Raw genomic sequence first — 25,058 nt, forward strand, 5'->3', positions numbered from 1 at the left:
GCTCCATTTAGAAGATATTCAACAACCTGTCTCACATGTCATCTATTTGCAGAATTTCACTTGACAAATTTTAATTACATGAGTGAAACTCTTGATCTATAAGCTCAGATTGGTTCAAAGATAATAAAAAGCTGAAAGAACAAGTACATTAACATTAATAGTTTAAGAAATTAAGACTAATATAAAACTATAGTAACCTAGTATTGGTGATTCTGTTATGTTAATTTGATAAAACATAATTACTGTTCAGATTGAATAGGTTTACATAAAAAACATAAATAAATAAAAGTTATATTTTAACCTTCATAATATTTTTTATTTCAAAATATAAATATAGAGGAGTTTCAACAATGTTGCAGAATTCCATATACCTCAACCTCAGTTATCTCTATGATAACATGTTAAGTAATTAGAATACATATACCTATAGTAATAAAATACATCACACATTATTTTAATAAATACCACAAACTATACAATTTGCCATAGTTGTTACCCAGCATTCTTTTTCAGTTCAACAATTTCATATGTGTTACCAGTACACATTTAGTGATCCAATCTCCTTAGTTTAATTAGTTGATGATATTCCACGTGTGTTTAATCTTATATACATCAATTACTATTACATAATGTAAATTAATGCCACAGTTGCATAAATTATATTTTGACTTTCATCAAATAATATTTTTACTTTGATTAAAAATTTAAACATGTTTTTAGCCTTGTATTGTTTTCCTTATGTATATATCTACATATATATGGAATTGATCTATAGGTTTTCAGTGTAAATTATCAAATATACAGTCTGTAAATTAATGTTATCATAAAAATGTATGATTGTTTTCTTCTAATTATGAAATATAATTGCAGAAATATGATTCAAGTTTCACATTTTTCCTTTACCTCAATAGAGATAATCCTGCCATGATCTTACCTAAAATGCTTGAAACACCATACCTCAAGATATTGTATATCCAAGGTAACAATGAACATTATCTTTCAAGTATAGATATTTTTCTGTACAAAACACAAAATAAAAGAGCAAATCTAATATTTGTCTTCTTTAGGCTTATAATGAAGTTGATTCCACTTATGTTTCTTAATATGGAAATATGTTTTCATCCATTGTAGATATGATACTAAAATGAAAACCCAGAGTCCCATCTAACTTGAATGTATCTTCTTCCCTCAATTTGAATGTCGACGCCATATGAGTGTCGTTGCTGTCATAACAGCACACCACATCACAAAGGAAGGACTTCAATATGATTAAATTCTTAAATTAATCAGATTATTAAATTGTCTAATTATCAACAACGTGAGTCACTTTGAGTCAGGCCGTTTTCTTGCAGTGCTTAAACATGAGGGAGAGAGGTTATTTGAGACAAACATAACTAAATCAGTTGCCAGAGTTAAGAGGCTTCTGGTCTTCTCTAGAGAGTCTCATTGTGCTAGAAGATTCTTCCAATTCCTGCGTGGTTGTAAACAGTCTTCTAGACTCCATGTCCTTGTATAGCCACCTACATTCTCATGCAATGTGTAATTAATATATATATATATATATATATATATATATATATATATATATATATATATATATAAAGTGGTCTTTAATTTTATCACCAGGCAACATGTAACAAGAAAAAATAGATATAGATAAGCGAGTTTCAAAGTAAAATTGTTAAACAGTTTATAGCACTTTTCCTTCCCAGATGCAGTTTTCATTACTTTTCTTTAAACTTATTTGTTTCCTTTAAACAATTTGTTCTCTGAAAAGTATGAAAGTATTAGTTCTCTGCACCCAGAAGCTGACTTCATGTGCTAGGAACTCTCATATATCCTTTCCCTGGGCTATTTATTACAGCAGTAGCAGATGAATTTAGATGTCAGTTAATGATGCAGGATGGGTCACAGTGATGATTTTTATTGGAAAGTAGGGTAGCCTAAGAAAATGAAAAGCTAAACCTATGCAATTTATATGGAACACTTAAATGACTTTTTAAACTTTATTCAAATGTTAAAGACTACAGCAATTTCAGATTTTAATGGCCTCTGTTTTATATTCTCACAGGTGTGCTTTTGGCTTATTTCCTTGTATTTTCTAGCCCTAACTATTTTCATGTTTGAATAGTGTATACATATATACATACAAATACATACACACACACACACACACACACACATATATTAGAAAAATCACTTCAATATAAATATAAGATATAAACCATGAAGTTTCTTAAAAGTTATAGGGATTAATCACAATACAGTTTTAAAATTAACAAATAAATTATCTACCATGAAGTGATGTGCTAAATCTTGGAAAATAAATTCCTCTCTGAGCCCTCCTCGTTAACCCTGCCAAGATCAAGCTGACCACACTAAGACTGAGTCAGTTTTGTGCTTTAACTTTGTGAACATTTAGCTTCTAACTAAAGTGAAGAATAATATACAATACATCTCTGTACTTAAAATCTCATCATTAGATTTATTAGTTCACAGTGGCAATAGTAGAGATTCATTTAACCCCTACCCTTGAGTTACAGATCAAGCAAAGTAGAGTCTAGTACCTCAGAATATTTCTTCCCTGGAAAAGTTATTAATGGTCAAGCAAGGTATGTCTCCTATCCTCACTTTGTTGGTGGGTTAATTTAGCTTCACAGATGACGGTTACATTTTAAAACTGACTTGAACTCTCTTACATGTGACTATAGCCATGTGGCTTCCAAAGTAATACTCTGTTTCCCTAGGGCACTAACTTATAGTCAAACGTTTATGTTTGTTGTTTATATATGTATTTTTATAAATTCACTTCAGTAAATTGTATTTCACATAGAATAAAATTCTCCTGTTTTGAATATCTTTTTTGAATTAAAAAATATAGGTACATAAATTATTTATTAAATGGAGATGCAAAACACTTTTTTAAATTTAGAAATATTCCCAATAATTGTTTAAAGTCAATGACTCGTGTTCAGGATGGCATACCATAGATATTGCCAGTTTTCTACTTCATCAAATAAATTTTGCGTTTTTCTCAAATCACATGTAGACAGGTCAAATTATAAGAATGTATTATTATCCAGTGTCTAATTAAATTGTATATACCAAATATGAAATGTTAGAGAATATGATCAATAAATAGTAAAATGAATATATTTAAAGATGTAAAACAGACCCCAAAAATAACATATATGAAATAATCACAATTTCAAAGCAATTCTATTCAGTACATAGTAATTTACAGTGTAGCCCCAAACTTATAACTATAAAATGACTCCTCATTCTTTAGAACTATAAACTAATAACTGAATAAAAAACTACTACTAGTTTCAGATTAATTTCCTTGTTTTTTTTAAATAAAGAAACAAAGGTACTTATTTACTGTTCAAACAGCACCCTAGGTTTGATTTCAGGAACACATATGAAGAGAGAAAGCAAGAACTGGCAACAAAGTGTTTTTTTGCCTCCACAACCACATGGCAGACAAAAACAATAAATAACTTGTTAAGAAAAAATATATGATTTCAAAAACTCAAGCACAAGCTTATCAACTACATTTACAATCTTAATGTAAATTATCTCATTTCCTTTAAAAATATCTTGTTCAGAAGAAAAAAAGCTTTTATTACTAAGTTATAAGCAGCCTTTATTTATAAAAATATTCTATGTCATGAGAGTATAGCAGTAACTATTCATTTTGGAATTTAGAGCTCACTAAAGAAATTAACAATTGTTTTAAATGTCTTTAAATCTAAACAATGAGAAGTGTGTCCTGCTTGATTCCACTTCCTGCTTCTAAGAAGAGAGTGGGGTCTCTCAATGAAAATGTTTCTGTCATTAATTCACACTTTTTAAATAAAAAAATCTATCAATCCAATGTTGCAGTGTTTAAATTTGCTGCATTTCACTTTATCTTCATTACAAGAGGAAATATTCAATAAATAATTATGAGCATTCAGTTCATTGAGATGAATCTCTTTAAATCAGACACTAATATGAAAGAAACCAAGACCTTAGTGTATGAATGAGATTTTTATAAGTATATTTCAACTAATATCAAGATATATGTGTCTTGTTTTATCTTATTTATTTTTTGTGTGTCTGCTCTACCAAATAAAGCTTGCCTGGGGACCTAAGGATAAAGCCAGCCACTGTATTAGACATAGAGGTCAGGCAGTGGTAGCACACACCTTTAATCCTAGCATGCTGGAGGCAGAGATTCAATTGGATCTCTGTGAGTTCAAGGCCACACTGGGAACAGAGCCAGGCGTGGTGGTACAAGCCTTTAATGCCAGCACTAGTTAACCAAAGAGGTCTGGAGGTCTGTACAGACAGACAGGAAGTCATAGAGCTGGTCAGAAAGAGATGTAGTTGGGTAGAGAGAGGAAGTAAGATGGCAGGGCACAGGAAGTTATATAGGTGTGAGTATACAGGAAGCAGCTCTCTTTTGGGCTGAGGATTTTCTAGCGGTAAGAACTTGTAGTTGGCTTGTTCTATTCCTCTAATCTCTCAGCTTTCACCCCAATATCTGGCTCTGGTTTTTTATTGGGACCATTTAGCAATTTGTGTTACATATATGAAAATTCATTTCTTCATCATACATAAATATGCACAGGATATATGTACATATGTTTGAAACTCATTTTGATAGCATTGCATTTAATTTCTGTAAATCTGCCCTTTGGATATTGTACACATTTGCAATCCTTTGTGCATGAAACTTTATTATTCATTATAGGATTCATTAGAGGTATGAATTTATTTTTTGGTTGCTGCTGTTTAAAAATGAAAACACCATAATTATCATTTGGAAATGCAAACATTCTTAAAGTGATTTAGAAATTATCAGTTAGCATTCTCTGAAAGAATATGATATTCAGTGAAAACCTTTGCTCTATATTTACAGTGAACTTCTCACCAAACATTACCTGTATTTAGCCAGAGATAATTTATTACATTTTCTCTATGCACAGCCATAGTAGTAACTTTTACTTAGAGGCTTAGCATGGAAGAAGGAAAATCTATGGAGGATATAGTAAGTTTGTATTCAAGATGCTTTTCCTTCCTATCCTCCATATATAAAGTACTGATGTTTGTAGCATTATCTTTTCTAAATCTTCATGTAAGATTCTTTTTAAATAGGCTACCACATTACCATAAAAATTAGCAACAAGATTGCATCCTATGATGGTATTGTTTTCTCATCCAACTGATTATCTCTTTTCAGACCACAAATTTTGGAGCCTTTTCCCAGGAGAAATCCTTCAGCAAAGTAGGGGTACTTCAGGGCACCAAAAAGAAGAATTATAAAACTGTCATAGACGTCAGAATATATTGTAGTCAGCAGCACAGTACAATTGCCTGGAAAATAGCCATTTCATCTAAGGATTTCTTTATGGTTTGGCAAATTGCATTACATTTAAACAAAATAGAAATGACAAAATAGTTTAATCATTTAGTACATGGTTAATTTTTCTGACAAACCCTATTTTTTCATAATGCCATAATCTATTCATTTTCAACTTTATAGAATTCAGTGGAGCTACTGAAACAAACATTATTTTTACCAGAAAATGTGTGCATATAAAAAGAAATGACAAAAATATGCCTACTGTCTTTAAAAGTTTCAAAATATTAAATATAAATTCTGAGTGTTTGTGTGTGTGTGTCTATGTATTGACATAGGATATACAAAGCCAGTAGGGACAGGAAGAGAAAACAAAAATCAAGAAATACTACAGTAAAAACACAAATTACAGTTAAACAAAATATAAATAACAAAAGAAGTATAAATCATAAAAATTATTGAAATAACCTATTTCTTCATCATACAATATTTTGTATAAGTAGTTAATCAAATTAAATTGACTTAATTTCAAAGGCTTACATCCTGACTACAACTCACTTTGAATACATATCCATGATACTTAATCTATTGTTCATGGTAACTTCATTCTTCTTTCTACATTTGTATTATCTTATTCATCTTTGTTCTATTTTTTAACTTTTGCTTTCATTTCAAGGCATTATACTTATTTGGTCATGTCATTAAGAAATGCTGGATCCAGGATTTTATTATTTGATTATCGAGTGTTTTGCACTCTCTGAAGCAAATTAGTATTCCAGCTTCTGTGCTGACTGCTAAACACTGAATGCAGAGAGAACACATTATGCGTTAGACCAGTTAAGAGGTTTTAAATTAGATTTGTGACTTGAAAGTTTGAATAAGAAAACTAATAGAACACAAAATGAAGCAGAAGGAAAATTAGATTAATTATCTACATCATTCAGTGTGAACAGCTGATGATGTACTGTGTTGTTGAGAGGTATTTTTTATTAAAACATGCCTCAATTCTGAATACATTCCATAATTATTGTGAAAATACACATGCATATTTATACATCTTGGACTACATTAACTATGACAATATGCCTAAATAGGTCAACCATATTCATTCTATCTCCAAACAGAAGCACTTGCTGTGATTACTCTAAATATTTATTTTGCATATTTTCCTCCTTTAAAACAACTGCTATAATCCAAAGGACTACGCACTAAATGCAAATCCACATAATTCCCTGGCCATTTTTGTTCCACTATACTTTTAAAACATAGTGTGGAGAAAAGGGCTGAAAAATGGCCCAAGGAACTGGGAAAATTATATATTTCACTGTTAAAGAAAAAGCTGAGATGCTGATCATTCATTCAAAGACTACTATACATTCTCATACCTAATTGAGACAATGGAACCAATATTCTGGAATCAGATTCAGTTGATATTCAGAAAGTCTTGTGTCACATGCACATATGTGAGATTTGTGGGCGTGCTTGTCTATCTTTATTCTGATGGCCATCATATTGTTAGTTAATAGAAACAACTTCTGTCTATATGCCCTAATGCCTGAGTAAACAGTTACCTTACAAACATATTAAGGATGAAAGATCCTAAGAGTCCAGCCACACAGGACTGACAGACATATGAACTCTCAGAGAATGTGGGTTCTCCAACAGTCTCATTGGCATATAAAGAGTACTTAATGGTAGGCCACATGTCTAGTAATAGCTGGCCAACCGAAAACAAACTCAGTATTTTTATAAACCCTTTGTCTTATATTGCATTGTGTGGGGATTTTATTGTCCCATTGGTCTTTTGTTTGAATATTATGTTTTCTAATTTTGGGTGTTTATGTAGCTCATTTTGTTGTGTATGTGTGTGTCTTGTGTTTCTTTCTTTTAATTATGTTGTTTACTTTCTAAAGCCAGAAAGGAAGGGCATGAAGTTGGATGGGAAGGCAAGTGGGAAAAATTTAGTAGGAGTTGAAGGAGAGGGAAGCATGATCAGAATTTATTTATAAAAAAAAGTTTTCCAAGGAAAACAAAACAACAACAATAAAACCATCCCCAGGTTCCCCTGCAACATGATAAACTACATTATAATGTAAAATATTCAGCCCTTAATAATTTTAATCTCTATAAATTCCTAAGTTGGATGAGGCATATCAATCATTAAAGTAATTAATCTTAAGCACATGATATCTTATAGTTAATATTATATGGAGAATATTGCAAATTAATTCTACAAAGACAGAGATAAGAACATACCTTATTTTCCTAGAGAACATTCAATTAAAATTTATTAGATGTTACATTTTTTACTTATGTTTGTATTTTATATACTCCAAAAACTTTAAAGAGCTATATTATTTGACAGTTTAAATTTCAACTGATTAGTAAGAAACAATGCTACATTCATCAGAGTAACTGAGAAAGACAGATAGCATATATTAGTTTAGGCAGAACTTTAGTATTCATGGGCAGGATAACATTTCTTTGAACATCAAATCAAAGTAATAAAAGACAAAAAAATTATTATATAATTTTATCTCAATATTGACACCTTTAAATTTTTTACGATTATTATATTCCTCTTCATTAACTCTCTTCCCCCTCTCATGTGTGTGTGCACATTTGTGTGTGTGTGTAAGTGTGTGCAAATTTTGTGTGTAAATGGCCATAGCTGCTATTATTTTTATGACTGCAATGTCTGTGTCATACCCACACAGCATTTAATAACATTTGCATCATCATCTGGCTCTTATATTCTTTTATTCTTTACATTTCCTTTTCCATAATAATTTTCTGGGGCCCGAGTGGATGACAAAGTTGTCTCATTTAGGCCTAACCATCCCTTTGTTCCCAGGATTTTGATGAGTTTTGAGTCAACTGTTTTGACAAGTTGCATACTGCTAAGAGGTTCCTTTCCTTAATGCTCAAAAGTTACATCAGTCTGTAGCATTAAAAAAAATTAGAAAGCCATTTACCTACACATACACTTAGCAAAATATCTATAGGTAGCAGATTTCCTCATCGGGACCATAACCACACACTGGGGGTAAGTGTGAGGTGTGCTGAGGAGACAGAGGATCAAGTGTATGTATGAAGGCCTTATGGAAGTTACTGTCTTTTAAGCTAACCAAAGTTAGGTTTATTTTAAATGGGGTGTTGAGCAGAAGAATCCCACACAGGTGCATATTGGTGCTCCCTGAGGACATAGGATTTTATTTCAAAATTTCACTGTTTGTGATTCCTCTCTATGATCTACTGGTCAGGAAAGATCTAGAGGCTACCAAAGTAATACAAGTTATTGCAAAAGTTTTTGCTGCCCACCAGAAGCAGATAATAAAAATGTGTTACTGAAGACAACACACACTTTGGATATAGAGCAAAGAGAAATCTAGGTGGAACTAAGGAGAGACTTTCCTCCCTAATGAACAGAACTCGCAGTGGTGGGAGTTGTTATGTATACTGTTCAGATAGAAAACTCATCAAGATCTTAGACTCTTTTACTAGTATTTATTGCAATTTCACATATATGAAATGACTAATAATGATGCCCAGGAGATGAATGAAATCTGGAAGTAGCTCTGCTTTTCCCTAGGTCTCTTCCTGCCTTAAGAGGATATGTCCAGATATGATGAATGCTTTTAAAACATGTGCTTTGTATGTGTTTCCATAAAGTTTCTCTGTGAATCATCTTTGCTTTAGTGCAATAATGCTTGAACATATTTACCTTCCTTCCCCCAACTCCTCTGAGTACAGCAAGGGCAGTGTGAGCTCAAATTTCTACCACTGACTGAGAACTATTAACATTTGATAGCTTCATATCTGAGAGGAGCATAGTTGGGTTTTTGGTTTATGTTTGTTATTTTTAATGTTATGACTCCTAGTACATTAACTGCACAGCAAGCTCTCCTCTCAAGACTAGTTAAGCAACATAAATTAGATTCAGTGAGAGTGAAGGAGAAGAAAATGTAACATTGGTTGGAAAAGAAGAAAGGTACAGGAAGATGATGGTTAGCAAGAGTATTTGGGGAAAGAAAAATGAATAAGTTCAAAATATATCAAATGAAATTCTCAAAGAATTAACTAAAAAGGGTAAAATCTCCATAAAATCTATATTTGATACTACATAGAAGATATCTAGACTAGACAATAAGTGCCTCATCCTGAACAAAAAACAAGTCATGAAGCTAGACTATCATATTGCCAAACTGCCTGAAAAATGATGTATTTTCCATTAAGACTAAACATCAAACAAAAATATTCATTGTGAAAAGTATTTCACCCCAACACATTACCTCTTCATCTTTATTTAATCATTCCTAAAAAAATGAAACTATGTTAGATATCTTTCACACAGGTGGATATTTTAAATTACCAAGTATCCATTAACTATGTGAAACCCAAGCATGAAATGCAAGATAAGGTGCCTTCAAAACTTATTGTTGTTCTAAATGATAAATAGTGAGGCTTTTGTATATTCATGTATGTGGGTTCATGAATATTGAAAGATACTTTTACACTGATATTACCTCCAGCAAGTCAAAAAGCAAAGTATGGATACAGATAATATTCTACCTTCTGTGTTATTCATTCCCAGATAAAGTGATTATTACCTTACATTGAACTAGATTATGCCATTTTAACAGTCACTTCCAATTCCATTTAAATAGTCAAAGAAAGAAAGAATTAAGGATAGATAAAAAGAGAAAATAAGTACAGGGAAACAGCAAAGGGAGTATTTCTTACACTGAATATTATTTGTGCTTCAGACAAATAAATTTTGATAAAGCAAGCAAATAATGAGCCATGTTGAAAGAGAATTCGACACTGGCACATAGAGTTCAGTTTTCAAATTCCTATGTGAAGGATATCACATAGTATTTGAAGAGCTTAGATATTTACCAATATAATATGTAAGCATATAGGTATATACATATATTCATATAGGTATATACATATATTCAAAGCCATGAAACCTCAGATTCTTCATTTATAGCCTACTTAAATTACACTGAGAGAATTTACAGCTAATCTGTCACCTAAACTATCAGAAAGAAACAATTAGTTTTGGAAAAGCAATTTGAACAAGTTTCTATTTGGCACGATTTGTTGCAATGTCAGTAAAATGCTGATATATTGCACCTTAGAAGGTGAAATTTGTCTTCAATAGCACCAAGAAAGCAGCAGAATATGACATTACCTTAAACTTGCTTCACTGGCTCCCATCAATAGAGTCTTAAGGGGATTTAAGGTTACTCTCAATCTTTCCATTCTTTCTAGAAGAATATCTGTCAGAACTCTGTCATGACTTAGATACATGCTCCCTTTCCCATAGAATGTGTCCTGACTACCCAGTAATGCAAGTACCAAGTGGAGTCATAAATCTTCTTTGGAGTGTGATGCTGTGGTCTGAACTAAATAGGAGGCTTGCAATGTGTGTTCTTTGTGCAGTGTGTGTAATGCATAAATGTGTGATTTATTCTTTTCGATTATGAGACTTGTTGAAACCAAACAATTATAAAGGCATATTATTTTCTCCACAGATATCTTCATAAAAATAATAGGACTCCTCATGTATTTTTAAAGCCCAGTTGAAATTATTAACAATGACAACATCGTGAGCTAATATAGTTTAAGATTCAAAGCCTCATTATATGTTGTTAGAAAGAAACATCAAGGAGAAAACTGTGCAGAGTCAGTCAGACATTTAATGTTCATCTAAGGACAACAGGATGGTGAAAAAATAACTGCCATTCAGGACCACGGGCTTCTTAGGTATATGTATCTCTTAGGAGGAGTCGGCTTTTGGATCATCAAGATACTCTTTTGTTTTTCACATTCCACTCTATATAAGGGATGTTTCTTTTATATTTTTAATGATGGGATGATTGCTAAAAGTTAACAATTGGTGTAGACTGGGGGAAATTATTTTACAAAATATTTTAGACTGTAAAGTTTGAGTTTCCTTAGTTCATAGGAAGTATGTAATAATGTAATCAAAAATCAGTTTTTATACCTGTACCAAGCTGTTTTTATTACTGTAGCTCTATAGTAGAGCTTGAAATCAGGGATCATGATGCCTCCAGAGATTGTTTTATTATACAGGATTCTTTTGCCTATCCTGTTTTTTTTTGTTGTTTTTCCATATGAAATTGAGTATTGTTCTTTCCAGGTCTATAAAGAATTGTGTTGGGATTTTGATGGGGATTGCATTGAATCTGTAGATTGCTTTTGGTAAGATTGCCATTTTTACTATCCTATCCTGAGCATGGGAGATCTTTCCATTTTCTGACATCTTCAATTTCTTTCTTCAGGGACTTAAAGTTTTTGTCATACAGGTCCTTCACTTACTTAGTTAGAGTTACCCCAAGGTATTTTATATCATTTTAGGCTTTTGTAAGGGGTGATGTTTCTCTGATTTCTTTCTCAGCCAGTTATAACCAAAACCTATTTATAGCTTCCCAACTCAAGCGTAAGATACCTGTCATGAAAGTACCAGATGATCCTTGAGGAAATGCAGATTTTAGGTCCTTCCTAGACCTGCTAATTGACAGTTTCTGAAAGTAAAGCCTAGGAACATCCAGGTGACAAAATAGTATGGGAACCTGAACTGGAGGTATATGAATTGTGTACACCTTTGGATTAACATTGAAGTGACACTTATATATTATTATGGCATGCTCCACGCTAAGACATCAAGAAAGGAATATAGCTCAATGGATTGTTTGTGAGATTAATTCATTATGTTAGTTGTTTGGGGGCCCATTCTCTATGATTATGATATAGAACTTATGTCACAGACAAACAATATTTCAAATGTTTCTGATAAGTCACAAGAACGGCCTACCAGAATTAATTGTGTATATTTTTGTGAGGAGTAATATGTACAAATAGTGAAGGAAAACATTTGTTCCCTAATACTAAATTTCTGAACACAAATATAATAAATAACAATTGTGGTGATATTATGTTCCCCAAAATATGGTGCACCCTAATAAACTTACCTGGGGTCACAGAACAGAACAGCCGCTATATATAGAGGCCAGAATATGGTGGCACACACACCTTTAATCCTAGCATTCCAGAGGCAGAGATCCGTCTGAATCTCTGAGTTCAAAGCCACATTGGAAACAGCCAAGTGTGGTAACAAGAGCCTTTAATCCCAGGAAGTGATGGCAGGAAGCAGAAAGGTATTTAAGGCGTGAGGACAAGGAACTAAGCTGGTTAAGCTTTTAGGCTTTTAGCAGCTGTTCAGCTGAGATCCATTTGGATGAGGACTCAGAGGCTTCCAGTTTGAGAATACAGGATCAGCTGAGGAGTTGGCGAGGTGAGGAAGCTGTGGCTTGTTCTGCATCTCTGAACTTCCAGCGTTCACCCCAATACCTGGCTCCAGGTTTGTTTTTATTAATAAGACCTTCTAACAATTCGTGCTACAAACAATACATTTAATAAAAAAAATGTAATCAAAAGTAGTTGGTTGGTGTGTTTGTAGGCACTACATTAAAGTCACCTAACCAGCACCAGTGAATTGTTCTGTTTTGTTGCCTTTTTCTAGGGGTTCAAGACTTTCTGGAAATGAATCAAATTTAGACTCACCAAACAGAGCAGGAGAGACAGCTCTTTCCAAAGTGTTTGTTGCACAAGCCTAGGTCATGATGAATATATCAAGAATCTCCAGAAAATAATCACCCTTGCAATACCAGTGTTGCCAAGGCAGAGACAAGGTGAAAGCCTGAGGCTTGCTGACAACCACCCTAACCTCTAAGTAAGCTACAGGGCACTGTGGATCCCTGATTTTAAAAAAAGTGGTACAGGGCCGGGCGGTGATGGTGCACACCTTTACTTCCAGCACTCGAGAGACAGAGGCAGGAAGATCTCTGAATTCAAGGGCAGCCTGGGCTACAGAGTGAGTTCCAGGACAGGCTCTGAAGGAACACAGAGAAACCTTGTCTCCAAAAACTGGAAAAGAAAAAAACAAGATGGTACATTTTGGCGTTATGCATCTGCATGTGCATCTGCATGTATTCACCTGATTCATCAAACAAAATACAAACACCTCATCATGACCATTGGGATACAATTTGGAACATTACTGTGGGTAACTAAATTGAATGTGTTATTTTAGTATTACTAGATATTTTATTTTACTTTTTGTAGCTATTTTCTTTCTATTTTATTTTACTTAACTGGTTCCTTTAACAAAATGGATAGAAATAATATTTCATTGTAATTGATTAATTTAGTTTCTAACATTTTGTTAGAAAATAGTGATAAAATACTGAGTTATAATCCAATTCATATATAATATTTGACTCTATTAAGATGTCATGAACTGCAGATGAAAAGATGCATATCTACATAAATACACAGGTAGCTTTTAGAATACTTGTTTCCAATGTCTTGGTTTAAAAACCACAACCAATGTTACCAAAAAGAAATCAGAATCTCTGTATTAGGTACTTTTTTTTTCTGTTCCCGTAATAAAATACCATGAGCATGTTGACTTTATGAATGTAGTTTGTGACATTACAGGAGACACAATCTCACAGCAAACTCTTATTCTAACAATCTTTATTCTTTTGTTTCTAAAGTGATCTCTGAAATAGTCTCAAAAGTAAAAAAAGAAAAATCATTAAAAAAATAAAGTATCATCAGTAAAAGCCTGTTATGGAAGGGAGAGTTTACTGTGGTTTGCAGATCCTAAGGGAATGTCCATAATTGTTGAACAAAATATAGCAATAAGTAGCTAGAGCAGGAAGTTGAGAGACCATGTATCAAACACATACAGAGGAAATGATGAGCAAAGTGTAAGTAGGGTAATTCTATACAATATTGCAGGCCAGTCTCAGGGACATACTTCTTCCAGCAAAACTCCAATTCCTCAAAGTTCCATAACCTACCAAAGAACAACACTAACTGGGAACCAAGATTGCAGATACACACACCTATAGGGCACATTCAACTCTCAAATTACCGTATTTTTTCCAGAAATACTACCCTAAAATGAAATTATGTTATCACATGAAAATATCTTTAAAATAGGCTTCGTTTTTTCAGTTTCTTGCATATGTTAATAATGAAGCGTATTAATTTCACCAAACAAGAGATACTTCTAGTCCCAGCACTCGGGAGGCAGAGCCAGGCGGATCTCTGTGAGTTTGAGGCCAGCCTGGTCTCCAAAGCAAGTTCCAGGAAAGGCGCAAAACTACACAGAGAAACCCTGTCTCGAAAAACAAAAAAACAAAAAAACAAAAAACAAAAACAAAACAAAAAAAAAGAGAGATACTTCTAATATGTTAAATTAACTAGTGATGGATGAATTTATTTTCTTAAATTAGGCACTGTAAATTAAAAAAAAAAATCATCCTTTAAAAAACTTTGTAGCCGGGCGTGGTGGCGCACGCCTTTAATCCCAGCACTCGGGAGGCAGAGCCAGGCGGAACTCTGTGAGTTCGAGGCCAGCCTGGGCTACCAAGTGAGTTCCAGGAAAGGCGCAAAGCTATACAGAGAAACCCTGTCTTGAAAAACCAAAAATAAATAAATAAATAAATAAACAAATAAATAAATAAATAAATAAATAAATAAATAAAATAAAAAACTTTGTATTTACTTGGATGAAGATAAAGTTTGATAATAAGAATCACAAGACAGTATCAAATATCCAAAATATCCAAACAGAAGTTTTCTTGATAGTATTATGAAGAAGATGGTCATTCAACAAAATGAATGCAACTATGTATTTATGCTATTATAAAAATTATTTACACAAATTTATATATCAGTATCTCATATCTTTATTCACATTAAATTTGATAGAATAATTTAATCCTATTTCCCTAAATCTTAGGTGAATATACACATCGTTCCTTCCTTTGTATTTATGGAAAGACTTGTCTATCATATGATCTCAAGGCTATATAAATGCTTTCATCCCTTAGTGGGAATACCATTTCACTGTTCATCATAATTAATAACCAAGTGGGATTTTGCTCACTACATTTTTCTATTTGTAATGTATGTTTTTTTATTTATGTCAGAGAAAGACTGTTCATGTCTGTGACATGTTACCTATTAGGAAACAAAACTTAACAGTACGTAACTATGAATAATCCAACAATTTTGATTTACTTCATATCTTATATCCTATTGATATGTTTTCATCTTAGACTTGCATTGAAAAGGAGAGCATGTTGTTCTACACCTATTTCACTGTTAAGATTCTCTCAAAATAAATGGCAACATATATCAAGTAGATTAGAAAGTAAGCACAGAGCTGTGTACTAAGTAAAATACCACTTCTCAGGAAAGTAAAGAAGCAAGCCTAAATTTCCTTTCAAATTGTTAAATTATTTATGTTACATTGTTTTAAACTCTTTGTTCTTCTTAAGACCATGAGGTCAATGCAGTCTTTTGGGCTACAATCATTCCATGTAGTTTACTGAGAAGCTAATAAGTATAACAATTGCTAATGATAGACACATATTTTCCTGTAATTTTACATTAAACAATTTTAGTGGCTTTGCTTGTCAGTCATTCAAATTCAAAATTTCCTGTGTAATAACATGTAGTGGTCTGAGATACCCAAAACCTTGAGATTCATCATATCCTAAATTTGAGATCGAAAATCGGATGCATGATAGTTCAAGACACAATGATATTCAATGCAAACATGCGAAAACAGTAGGGAACTAAAGGCCAAGTACTTTGATCTTTCTACCTTTAACTAACAGTCTTGATTTTTTTTTTCTGGGATACTCTTGTGTATTAATTATATCACATCATTGCTTACAACCTGTTGTTAATTATTCATTCACCGTAGTTTCCTGGATGTGATAAGAAATACCACGCCTCTAGGCAGTTTTGTCTTCTCAGGACAAATCTCAAGAGAAGGAGGATGTATGTGTGAACTTTAGCAGCTAATAAACATTGTTCATAAAAACAACCTGGCTACCTTACCTACCTTTCCAGTTCAAATGAATACCGGAATTTTGTTTAATATGGCTGTTTTACTGCACAGTAGAATCTCAGTCCCCAAGATTGGCAGCAATAATGATAATGGATTTCCAGAATTCATCCACTAACACCATTAAGGATGCCATCCAACTGGCATCCACAGCAGGGACAAGGCACAAATACAATATAAGACTTGGGTTTTTGTGCAAACAACATGTGCTCATGTGTACCATGGCCCCAGCAGGAGATTTATTCTAGGGACCCAGAGCAGATGGTACGGTTGCCAATTGACCTTTATAGAGCACTGTTCACTGTTTGGCTTTACTGAAATAAAAGCATGTTTTTTATTTTTTTTTTAAAAAAAAAAAAAACAACAAAAAAACCCCAGCTTTCCCATTCTCAGCTTAATTGACCTAAATGTTTGCTATGTATTCACACATAAATATTAAAATAATTCCTATTTCCTTCAAATTTAAACCTCATAGAGATGAAGCCTAGGGCAGATCATATTAATATTACCAGAAAAATATAGTTTTTGAATTTAAGTTAAAATAAAAGTATTTTAATAAAAGGTTTTTCTGCAGTCTAAAATTTATCCATTGTTTATGTAAAGTTAATAATTAATTTGGATCTCTAATTTATACTGTAGATATGGCCACCTTATAATAGTAGATCATTTAAAGATGTGAATTCTTAGTGTAATGACATTTTCTAATTTAAAAAAAAACATTTACCCTTCATTTCCTAATATTAATGTGTATAATATATGCTAAAAGTATATTTGCAAAGAATTAAGGAATGCAGCATGTGAATAAAACACTTGAGTCTTTGGATTGTTGCTCCTCTCAAGTTTCCATCAACATATATGTTAAGCACATACATCCATGAACATATACAAAATTTTTCTTCCTCATTGTCTTAAATTTTTTCTGTTTGATGGAGCTATGGTATCAATATGTAAGTGCTACATAAAAAGAAAAATCTCTGCTCCCTCCAAAGTCAGAAACAAACACACTGTATTGTCCTCACAGCTGTCGAGACCGGTGCTGAGCTACCAGCTATAAGATTACTTGGAACTGGAAACATCCATCACACTGAGAAACCCACCAATCAGAATGAAAGAACGATTATGTGTCATCTCCCTCTAGGAAGGAAAGACAGGAGTCAGAATTTCTTATCCATTCTTTCTTGGGTCATTGTCTAGAAATTATGTCACAGCATTTGCTCTTCTGTCTATTGACACATATGATTGAATAGCTAGGGTTTCTGTGCACTTAATATACAAAATAATTTTATTTTTAATAAAATGGTCTATAAGAAAAACCACATATTAAAAATAGAATTACTACTCAATAATTAAAATTTAACAATAATGAAACATGTAACAAGCCAAATATGGCCCAAAATAATTTTAGAAAAAAATAATTTGTATTTATATTATTTCTTTGGAAAAGTTTTATTGAATGTTCTTCCTCCCAGAAATACACTTTACAAATATTTTTAGTCCGTGTGTACAAAAATTTAGAGAAAGTGAAATAAAATAGATACTGAAAGCTGAATACTCAGACTTGGCTGCTTTCCCAAAACCTGGATTTGATTTCCAGTACCCATGGTAGTCACAACCATCTGTAATTGCAGTTCCAGAGGATCCATTGTCTGAGGACCTGTTGGCTTCTTCTCTTTTCTGTGGACACTGCAGATATATGCACACACATCTATATAGACCAAACAACAATGTGTACAAAAAAAAAAAAAAAAAAAAAAAGAGCTGACTAATCTACTCACCATTCTGACATGATGTGGGTTTTTACTAAAGATGTAAGTTATTATGTTTTTGTTTGTTCTTTTTTGTTTTCTTGATAGTTTCCTTATCTTTGTCTTTCTACACATCAAAGATACACAAACAATTTGAAGGGTAACTAACAAAGATAATTCAAATAGTAGATACACATCTTTTTACAATAAAAGTTATTTGTTATGGAAGATGGGAGAATGACTTTGAACAATTTGTCCCCTTTTGTAGGGCATAAAGCTAAGTCTCTAACAGCTGCAAACACTGTGGTTCTCTCAGTTTGGGTTAACAGGTTGCAATTGGAATCACGAAGTCATTTGTGATTGATCTCTCCTGAATATTTCTAAGAAGCATCAGATGGTACAAAAGTCAGTATTCATTAGGTGTAATATCAAAGATTTTCAGAACACTTAAGCAGAAGACCACTATAAGAGTCGGGTAACTTCTGATTGTTGTCTTTCAATGCTGGGAATTAAACCTGGGGGTTTGCACATGCCAAGGAAGTGTAATTACTAACAAAAAATTCTTAGTCTTTAGATTCCCATTATAAATATTGTGGGAGAAAATGAAAATGGCACAGAAAATAAAGGGTATGCCAAAAGAATATGAAAACATTTAAGTTTATCTTCAAGATAATACAAAAGTGATATAGAATATCAAAAGAAAAGAGTAGCTAAGCAAAATTTTGGGCAATGATATTTTGTAGGCAACTATATGATAAATAAAATTATATAAAATTTCTAGTCAGAATGAAAATAATTACCTATAAAGTAGAGAATACAAAGGGAGTAGTAATTTTTAAAAGTTGGTAAATAAGCAATCAGATGTATGTTGACTTCCAATATGAAATCATTTCAAAATATATCTGGATGTACTATTATCAATTGATCTCTGTAAGATTTCTACTTATAATTCAGACTCCTTAACACTATATATTTGTTACATTTTTAAATATCCTTTTTATAAAACTGATTTAAAAATTCTATTATAAAACAAGTTTCAGCAAAGCTTGAGTAGCATAAACAAAATATGTGCATAAATTTGTTAGTTTACTGATCAATTGATCATGTGTATTTGAATATTGAATAGTACTGACTCTGTTCTACTCTCAGTGGTATCATCCTTGAACATTTATTTTTCAGCACAGATAAAATTTATTTTACTCTTCTATGCATGTTTATTGTTCTTTTCACAATATCCCCAAATCTCCCCTGTGCATAATTCACCTGAAGAAGATCTTATCCAGGCATGGTAGAGCTGGCTTCCAAAACTGGCACTAAGAAGGCTGAGCAAAGAGTAGTATGAATACAAGGCAAGTCTGGAATACCTACCAAGCATCTGTTGAAGAAATAGAATTAATAACAATGAATATGTCCTCTTCTCATCCGAGTATTTGTCCTTTTAACACTGTACAGAGATGACCATAAGGAAAAGGAGTGTTATTCAGTGGATTTTTTTTTAGTCAATATATTACAAATTAGTATGGCCATTACACTTAATATTTCCAGAAAACTCTGACACCATGAAGTTCAACCTAATATAATTAATACTGCTGCTCACAGAATGAGCTTGAAACAAAACACACAGCCAAACACAATAGAGACATTAAGCAGAAAAGGTTTCCTAAACCAATAATAAAGTGCTTATAATTTTTATTCTTAAAAGTGATGTATATACTCTTTTATTTTCACAATTTGTTTGGTAAAGAAACATAGAGGAAATACAAAATGATGTTAAAGTATTTTCATCCCTGCAAAAGTATTATAAAAGTAGCTGATTTGTCATAGATACTTTCAGCAAAATTGTATTTTTCTATGTCCTAAAAATTTATGGTAGAAACATAAGTTCCCTGGCAATATGAAACGATCTGTTTTGTTCTGATCTTATCATTGTTTTGCTCTATTCAACAATAATTAAGTATGTTGACAGTATGAGTAATAACCGTTGGATTTCTTTAGAAGATTAACAGTATGAACAGTAACACTGAGGAGAGAATTTTGTTGCAAATTCCTAAAGTAACCACATTTGCAGCTCATAGAAGGGGAACCTGGAGAGCCACTCACTCTCTCCTACCTCTCAGGAAATGGCCACAGACTCCCCAGCAAGTAGCACATTCCAGAGCCTGTTATAATTCTACAGATGAAGGCTTGCCAATGCTCTCACCTCAACATTGCATCCGTCATTTTCTGATTCTTCCTGATTTCTACTTTTATGGTTGGATCAAGTTTTTTGTTCTATTCTTTTCTTGTTGCTTTTAACACTGCTGTCTATTTTAGGGTATGTCATTTTAAAAATAGAAATTGGACATGTATCTTTCAGTTGAACCTCAATCCTCCTATTCTTAGAAATATGACATTTTCATTATTAATTACAGAGATTATTGTATCTCGTTTGATGGCCATCCTGATTTTGATTAGATGAGAGAGCCACTGTGTGTGTGAAGTACATTTAGATATATTTTTATTTTTGAAGTTCTTATTTCTTAATTCTAAATTGACCTCAAACAATCTTCATGCTTCAGGTTTGTGATGATGACAAGCATGAATCATTATACCTACCAAGAAACACTAATATTACACAAAATATTTCGTAAATTGTATGAAGTACTCCTCCAATTATATGATATTGTAAATTAATTTAATCAATGAGAACTGCATATGAATTTCAATTAATTATATCAAAGTTGTTCGGAATAGTTTATATCTAAACTTAGAAGTTCATACTTACTTGTAAATATGTTTGTTTAATGTAGAGGTAAGAAGCTATTTTTGAAACAAGAATATTAAGAAGAAGTAAGAAAGTTTAGTTCAAAATCTTAATTTGTATGTTTAATATTAAATGACCAGATTAGTCACTGAATTTTTAGGAAATATGTCTTACTTCATAAAAGTAATCCAAGTATGGGTATCATTTTTCTGACCTTGGATTTCATTTTTACCTTTTAGTGAAAATAGAATTTTTTTCTCATATAATATGTTTTGATTAGAGTTTTATCCCCCTCTGCTCCTTCCAGTTCCTCCCCAATTCCCATCCCATACAGATCCACTCCCTTTCTTTCTCACATTACTAAATAAACTGGCTTCTAAGAGGTAAAAAATAAAATATAATGTAATAAGATAAAACAAAAACTAACACCCAAGAATTGAACAAAACAAATAGAGAAAAGATCCCAAGGCAAAAGAATCAAAGACTCATTCATTTGCACACTCAGAAATCCTATAAAGCACTAAACAGGAAGTCATAATATATAGCAAAGGTCCTGGTTAAGACTGGTCAAGGCCCTGTGCATGCTGTAGTAGTTTCTGTACATTCATATGATCATGATCAGGTTGACTTAGAAGGTCTTGTTTTTTTGGTATTCTCTATCTCCTCTGGCTCTTTCATTTTTTTTTTCTGCCTCCCCTTCTGCACAGTTCCCTGAACTCTGAGGGAAAGGATTTGATGAAGAGATTCCATTTATGGCTGAGTGTTTAATTACATTCTTTTATTTGTGTGTTGGTTAATTTTTCTACTCTTTTGCTCTTTGGCCTTTGGTCTCTTGGGGGTCCACCAACCAGCTCCCAAATAAATCACACACAGAGGCTTAATCTTTCTTATGAATGCCAGGCCTTAGCTTGCTTGTTGGTAACCAGCTTTTCTTAAATTATCCCATCTACCTTTTGCCTCTGGTCTTTTACCTTGCTCTTATTTCTGTATGTCTGTGTTTCACTCTTAGTCCTGGCTGGCTGTGTGACTGCATGGCTGGCCTCTGGTGTACTCATCTTACTTTTCTCTTGCTCCTTCTTCTTTTCTCATATTTCTCCCCCTATTTATTCTCTCTGCCTGCCAGCCCTGCCTATCCTTTCTCCAGCCTTGCTATTGGATGTTCAGTTCTTTATTAGACCGTTAGATATTTTACACAGGCAAAGTAACACAACTTCATAGAGTTAAACAAATGCAACTTAAAAGAATGCAACACATCTTTGCATCATTAAACAAATGTGTCACAGGACAGACAAATGTAACACATCTTAAAATAATATTCTAGATCATTTCCCCCTTTTTGTCTAAATAAATAAAAATAAAGGTTTTAACTTTAACATAATAAAACTATACACAACAAAACAGTTATCAAGTAAGAATTACATTTACAATATTATATCCATTCATAGTTAGCGTATTCAGAAAAAACAATGCATTATCTATGCTACATCAGTGAATCCAAAGTTTTACACCTAACTTACTTTCTATCATAACTAAGGAAAACTGCAACTATAACTCTCTGGTCTTCAACTCCATTAAAGACCTAGAAGGATATGATTTTATCTAACAACAGATAAAATTGACTGTCTGGACAGTCATGCAAAGTTCCTCTGCAATGTTGCAGCATCCTTCATCCTGCAGGCCCAGAATATCTTACAAACTTTTCAGTGAAGCAGGAAATTTGAAGGAATATCCTGTCTTGTTTTGGCAAATTTCAGCAGTCTTTTTCCTGTGTGTCCTGCATGTCCAGTCTGCAGAACACATTGTGAGCAATCAAAGGCAAGAACAGTTTCTTTCTGAAGTAAATTGGAACTGCCAGGAGCAGATATGTCTCATTGTCATAAAAAAAAAAAACTTAATAAATATTTTTTATTAATAAAATATTTTAAATGCCATATTCTGTATGTCTTTTTAGTGTTTGAAAATCATTTATATATCTAAAATATATCTCTATATGATCTTGAAAACATACTTAACATATTTACAAATTTGATTTTTGTGAATGACTAACTAGTGACCTGTATTTCTTGATTGTCCTAAATAGCTCATAATAATATCTTCCAAAAGCTAGAATTTCACATTACACTTGTAAAGGAACTTCATAGGTATAATACCTTAAATAAGAGTGGGAATATATATATATATATATATATATATATATATATGTATATATATACATATATATGGTAACAAAAATAACTTTAAATTTGTGTCAATATACTATATTACCCTAAATGATAACAAACATCCATAACCCACCAAATAACTAACAGCCACCCACAGCATTTTTTTTGAAATATGAACTTCATTTTTTCTAGACTGCTTCATGTTTTCTATGGGTAAAGACATCTTTAAGGGTCCCTAGCAAAATTTGAGATAATTGCAAAGTCACAGGAAGACCAGCTAAAACCTTTGTTGATAGATATCACCTGTCAAGATTCAGGAGATATTCCCTAATCAAACCATTTTAACATGGAAGGAATCTACAGCAAAACAAAAGCAACAACTCTTCTCCAAAGCATTTTTCATTTCCATTTGACAAATAGAATTTTTGACTTTTTAAAAGTTAAGTTAGACCTAAAGTATCTAAGTTGTTTAATTTTGCAGCCCTGCTCACAACCTCATGTCTCCCAGTAGCTGTCTCTTGCCCATCAGCAATCAAAAAAATTCAAAATCAACACAATACTATATAGAATCCAGATTCCCTGTATATTTCCCATCTTTATGTGGCATTTCTCTTTTTATATTATGTTTACTGTCTCTTTAAAGCCTTTATCATAATATAAACTATTTCTTTCTACGCCTGTTTTTAACCATGTTCTTTCTTTCTAAAGCCTATGTACATTGTAACACACATTGGAACCTATTTAGAGGTTTTTCTGTCTGGATTTCTTTTACTGCATATCTCTTGTCCTTTTTGACCTGGGGAATAAACAACTCCTAGGCTACAGCTGGGTCCTCTGCACAGCTCTATCAACTGGCTCCTCATGCATGTTCCTCAGGTCATGAGACTCAAGCCTAAAGCTTGAGGCCCTGTGCTGCCAAAAGTAGTTTTTACTTAGCTTGCTCTTTCTGTTTAACGTTGCCAACTGAGCATTATTGCCTCTAAAAGGAGCCATTTCCTTTTTCTTTTCTTTTCTTCCTTGTTTTTTAAAGCCTTTTCAGGCACTATGGAAATTTGAGTACAACAAAATGTTTTTTTTTTTTAACTCTTTCATCTTTTGGTGGCCCACCACTCAGCTTCTAAATAAATCACACATGGAGGCTTATTCTTAATTATAAATGCCCGGCCTTAGCTTGGCTTGTTTCTTGCCATCTTTTCTTAACTAAATTATACCATTTACCTTTTGCCTCTGGGCTTTTTACTTTTCTTACTTCAGCATATCTTACTTTCACTCTTACTCCATGGCTGGCTGTGTGGTTAGGTGGCTGGCCCTTAGCATCCTCCTCTCCTTGATCTCTTGCTCTTTCTTCTTTTCCTCCCAGATTTCTCCTTCTATTTATTCTTTCTGCCTGCCAACCCCGCCTATTCTTTCTCCTGCCTTGCTGTTGGCCATTTAGCTCTTCATTAGACCATCAGATGTTTTAGGCAGTCAAAGTAACACAGCTTCACAGAGCTTTATAGAGCAAAAATAAATAAATAAATAAATAAATAAATAAATAAAGCAACACATCTTTGCATCATTAAACAAATGTTCCACAGCTTAAAAAGATGTAACACATCTTAAAATAATATTCTATATTTGTGACTTTCTTTCCTCTTGAAACCTGACACACAACAAATGCACCACTGCAAATATAAATTAGCATGTTTCTGTTACTAATAAAGTCTGTTCTGATCATATTGTTTCTTTTTTTATAATATTCCATATTATGCTGTATTTGCAAGATCTATTGTAATAGAAATCTCAATGTAAATCTTGTATATACTGTTGAAAATTTATTTAGACACAATATATTAAGTTCTATGCAACTATCAGTTTCTCAAAATTGCTATCCAAAAGATACATGTATAATCTCTAGAATCAATAGATTTTTTTGTGCAGTTTTAAGTGATTTAATTGTTAATGATTTATTTCAAAACTTCAACTATTAGTTTTCTTAGAAAATATGCTGTTGGAAATCAATATATGTATATCTATACTGCAAATTATATTAAGTATTAGCATTCTACATAAATGCTAAAATTTTTGTTAAACTACATATACATATCTCTAGAAAAGTATG

The sequence above is a fragment of the Peromyscus eremicus genome, chromosome 9, assembly GCF_949786415.1.
Source record: "Peromyscus eremicus chromosome 9, PerEre_H2_v1, whole genome shotgun sequence".
Lineage (NCBI taxonomy): Eukaryota > Metazoa > Chordata > Mammalia > Rodentia > Cricetidae > Peromyscus > Peromyscus eremicus.